Here is a 5,133-nt window from a genome sequence, read left to right as displayed (position 1 = left end):
ACACCTACACGCACACCCGGGCCTTCATCCCAATGAGACCCTTCATATCATACTTTAGAATATATACCGCCTGGGCTGTACCTTGTCACGGATATTTTTTAAAAAGAGAAAAAGATTCTAACACATCTCATAAACTAAAATTGGTTACTATTTATATAAAAGATGTTCAAAACATCAACAATTGAAAACTAATGGCAAGACTCTGGCCTTCTTGCCCACCAAAATATGATCAAGACCAAAGACGATAAGCCAACGACCGCTCCCGGAACGACCCCAGAGTTGGATGGGTCCCCCCACCCGACGGACGGGCCCGTCGGGCCACAGGGAGACGGGCCTGCGGGCCCAGAACTGGGGAGGCCGGACGTCGGGCTGGAGTGGAGGCTGCAGCAACGTCTGCAGCGCCCGCATGGAGCCTCCAGGCCGCCTCCTCTTCCCCGTATCGGGACCCAGCCCCAACCTCCAAGGGCTTTGTCCGGCCCCTTTGCGGTCCTGTCCCCTTTCCCCTTGTACTTTCACTATTGGTGCCATCTAAGCTCTCCGAGGGCAGCGCGGGTCTGACTTGTCAGGTCCCCAGTGGGACTCAGTGCGTGGTGGAGTGAGTGAGGCCCTGGGTAGACGGGGAGCCCAGGAAGGAGGCTGAGTGCGTGCACGTGAACTAGAGCCCAACGAGGAAGCATCTGCACAGCACAACACAGGCCAAGTGGAGGCGGCGGACACAGGCAGTTTCCCAAAGGTTGTAAATGGTGGGACTTCTGTAAATGGAGTCATTCTGTTGTGGCTGCTTAAAAGCTGGTTCTGTTTTATGCTGTTTTTAAAGAAAACACGTAATCACAGAAGCAACCCCCCCCCCACCCCACCCCTATTTACCTGTAGGTCGATTTTTTGTATATGTGTTCCTTAAAACAAAATGTTCCCAGGCTTTTTCTCGCCCATGTTTTGTTTTCTACTCTGGACTTTTGGAGAATCATTGTCACCATAATATTACTGAGTGCATTTCTGAAAGGTAGGGTGCATCCAAAGGCAGAACACATGCCTCTGCTTTTCGCAACTTGTTTGTAAAACCAGACGTTTCTCTTGCTTTCAGGATGATTTTCAGGATGATGAAGTTTTGTTTTCCGGAGACGGTACTGTCTGGTTTGTGGGTGACGGGAGAAGGCTGATTCTATGGTCCAGAGAGGGAGAGAGCGATACTTACATGTACCAAGATACTGTGGTTGAGACTATTATGCACCGGTTCTAGGTTTCCAGACCCAGGTTCCGGAAAAGCTGGATCACTGTGGACTTGTCACATGATCTCTTTAGTTCTCAGTTTCATAATCTCCAGGATGAGGGCAGTTAGATGGGGCCTTTCCCTGAGTTAGATTTCAAGGATTCTCTCTCTTATCAGGGGTAAAAGGTGACATTTCAGCTGATTTCATGGAGTTCTGCTTAGTTCAGCTGCTCTGCTTGGGAACTCTACAATCTTGGGCCCCCTTTCCTCTCCACAAACTGCAGCTCTCTCCTCTTCTTCTCCACATCGGCTTCCAAAGGGCCTGGGAGTTCAAGGTGAGGATAGCAGACTCCAAGCTTGTGGGGAGAACGGAGGGCAGGATTTCACTCTGCATCGCCACAGGCTCCCTGTCCCGGGTCTAACTTGCTTTTCCATGCAACCCAGCCTGACGATACCATCTATTTCCTGCTGAAAACACTTCAGTAATTTCCCACTGCTCTTAGGCTAATGAAGGCCTACAAAACTCCATGCGGCCTTAACTCTGCAGCTGCATCTCCCAAGCTTCCTCGCTCCCTGTCTTCTCCCTGAGAGCCATGCTCCCTCTGAACACAGCACGCGTCATTCCCTCAACCCCAAATTATTTTTTACTTTTATTGCCCCATTTAATTCTTAGTATAAACCTAAGAGGTAAGTACTGTTTTAATCCCTGTTACCTTCCTAAATAGAAGCAGTGCTTGGAAAATGGAAAAGTTAGGTACTCAAAACACAGGCAGAGGGAGGCAGGGTTTCTCCCCAAAAGATAGACAGTCCAAGGAAAGCCTGTGTGATGTTGGAAAATGTGGTCTCTGGGGCATTGTGGGTAAGTGAGTTTTGGATGGGAGTCCAGGCCAACCTCTTCCTTTATATGAATGACAACGAATGCAGACAAGGTACAATGCCTGCATCCCTGTAATCCGGGCACAAGAATGCAAGATAAGTTTTCAGGACCCACATAATTAATCGACAAGAGCAAAAGAGGGGCTCATAAATTAAGTGGAAAATTAATTTGTTTCTTCTCTGTCAGTCAAGTTTCGCCTCATGGAAGGCAGAGACCAATTGCGGCCGCCTGAAAAACCGAGAGCTGATGCCAGTTTGATTTAGCTCAGGAGGCTGAAATTTTATGCCCGGAAGGCTGGTGTGATGGAATAGACCTTCTCATTGCTCACAATATTATGAAAAAAACATTAAAGCAACAATTTTTATTACTTGCCCTGGAGCCAGAACTATAAAATGTACTTTCTTCTCCCCCTACCCTCCCTAACCCACTTAGCTTTTAAAAATAAACAACCCATTCGTGTGTTGGCTATCGCCAGATTATTAGTCCTTTCTCTTTATTCCTGAGCCCTGTTTTGTTCATGCAGCAAAGAAGTGGGGCTGGTGTGCGTCTAGATCTCGGGAATTTTTCTTTAGTTATTTTGTTAAGCACATATTAATTTCGGTAACCGTTTCTTGAGTGTGTACTATGTGCCAGGGAAGGTGAATGAGACGCTGAGTTTAACTAGGAAAGGAAAGTGACCCATCCACACATAATTACACCAGGGGTGACGTACAAGTAGTTGCCACTCGTTCTCCTAGGAAAGAGGTCAGGGTAGAGCCGAGGAAGACTCGTCTGAGTGGGTGGATTTTGAAGCCTAAAAACCAAGGGAAGGGAGAGGGGTGTTCCAAGCAGAGAGAACTACCTGGGCGAGGAAAAGGAGGCGAGTGTGAGCATGGCACTCCCAGAAAGAGGCAGCCTCAGGAGAGGTCTTGTGAGGTTGGGGCCAGAGAACGAAGGCCCTTGAATGCTACACTATTTAGATTTTATGACAGCCTCTATCATATTTTTTATGAGTTTCTTTAAGCTGAATTTTTAAGCAGAGGATGTTACATGAATTTTCTTTGGGAAATAGCTCCATGAATGATGTTTCAGAGGGAAAGGCAAGGACGCCAGAAGAAACTGAGAATGCTGTTGCTGTCATCCACGTGAAATAGGGTAAAGGTCTAAACTAGCCTGGGTTTGAGAGATACTCCGAAAACAGAGAGGGTCGGGTTTCATGACTAGCTGGATATGGGAAGTAAGGTTGACAGTAATTCCGAGACGTTGGAATTACTTGACCAGGGGAATGGAGATGCCATTGATGAGAATAATAGATATAAGATGGGGAAGAGGTCTGGGGAGAAAGACAGTGCGTAGAGGTCACTGTGGAACATTCAGGAGAGATCCCCAGGATACAGCTTTGACGGTAGCTGTACTATGACATCATACAGTTGAGAACTGCCAAAGGTTATGACAGGTCCTCAGCCTAAAAAGACACATCAACTCCATAAACCACTTATAAAGAAGGAAAAACACACACACATCAGACTCGACTAATGACCATTACATCATATTTAAGGTAAGTTCCTTAGAACTCTAGTTGTTATGCAAGTTCCAGTGAAGGAAAAGGGTTGGACACTTAAAACAATGAAGTGTTAGTAAAAGCCACCAAGAGAAAGCGAAACAGAGCAACACAGGTAGGAGTAGTTGAAAGGAACAAAGGAGCAAATGGCAGGAGCGTAGCAGAAAGGGTTGATGGGTAAGGACACAGGTATAGGCGGCTTTGGAGGACAGAGAAGAAACTTGAGCTGGCTCTTCCAAAGAACTGTTACTTCTTTACTGTAAGAATGCCACGAGTTTTAATTTCTCATCTTATTCAACCTGTCAGGAAGAGACAGATAGGAGATTGTTCAGAGGCACTGGGCAGGGGGTTTGATGGTATTTTGCAGAGAAAGTGCCGGGAGACTTTGAACTAAGGGAAGAATAACAAAGGTAGAGTAAGATAAAATGAAAAGGAGAATGATTGGGAGGAATTTTCAGAACACTTAATGGATTCTCTGACAAATAGCTGCTAACAAAGAAGGTAGATTGATGCAGAGTTCTCTGAGTATTGTGGCGTTAGACTTGCTTGGTAAGAGAGAATTTACTAGTGGAGCACCTTATACTTTAAAATATTTTAAAAATTTGATTGTTACATGAGCCTTCAGAAGCAGGTGCATCCAGACATTATTATCTTTTTTTTTTTTTTTAGAAACAAAAATCTGGGTGTTTAGGAGGCTGAGTTTGCTTCAGATGCTATGGCTGGCAAGACGTTCAACCCTCGGTTCTATTCATTGTACCAGGGCCTTGCTTTGCCTTGGAACCTCGGCCTTTTACAGTGTCCCTTCCACCCCCCACCATGCCACATTATGTAAAATTAAAGCAGACGATTTGAGGGCCAACAAGGCCAAGATCTGGGGTGAGGGGCAGTGATGGAAAAGATCCTTAGTACTGACTCTGTTACATGCAGTAGGGATGGTCATGAAGGGTTGTATATCAAGAATATCTGTGGAATGACACCTTCAATATGGTAGAAGTCTACAATATGAAACAGTCTTATGATTAACTCTGCTCTGAGGCATATATCCCCTTTATAAAGTGAACTTAATTACCCATATATTGTTGGAGAAATTCAGATTTTCATATATGGGTTTTGCCTAAAGCAAGATACCTCTGCAGTAAGCTATACCTATACTGATTATGTTACATGTGAAGACTTTTATTTTTTTATCCTCACCTGAGGATATGTTTTTAATGATTTTTGGAGAGAGAGGGGAAGGGAGAGAGAGAGAGAGAGAGAGAGAGAGAGAGAGAGAGAGAGAGAGAGACACAATATATTGATGTGTGAGAGAAACATCTATCCATTGCATATCAAACTGCAACCTACGTATGTGCAGTATGTGCAGTGACCAGAAATAAACCCACAACCTTTTGGTGTAAGGGATGATGCTCCAGCCAACTGAGTCAGCCGGCTAGGCTGTCAAGTCTTTTCTAATTTGAGTATCAAATATGGAGACAGGGATTGGAGTTGGTCCCCTAATCATTAGAG

At 45.2% G+C, this 5,133-nt stretch overlaps 1 long non-coding RNA gene across 1 annotated transcript; it reads left to right on the top strand.

Annotated features, from left to right (window-relative positions):
* Positions 1 to 901: 901 nt before the first annotated feature.
* Positions 902 to 2,563, top strand: LOC111823440. The gene is made up of 2 exons (XR_002826455.1): positions 902 to 1,197; positions 2,274 to 2,563. It is a non-coding gene; the product is annotated as an uncharacterized LOC111823440 (long non-coding RNA).
* The last annotated feature ends 2,570 nt before the right edge of the window (positions 2,564 to 5,133 follow it).

The sequence above is a fragment of the Myotis lucifugus genome, unplaced genomic scaffold, assembly GCF_000147115.1.
Source record: "Myotis lucifugus unplaced genomic scaffold, Myoluc2.0 scaffold_489, whole genome shotgun sequence".
NCBI lineage: Eukaryota > Metazoa > Chordata > Mammalia > Chiroptera > Vespertilionidae > Myotis > Myotis lucifugus.
This window is presented reverse-complemented; position numbering and strand designations above follow the sequence as displayed.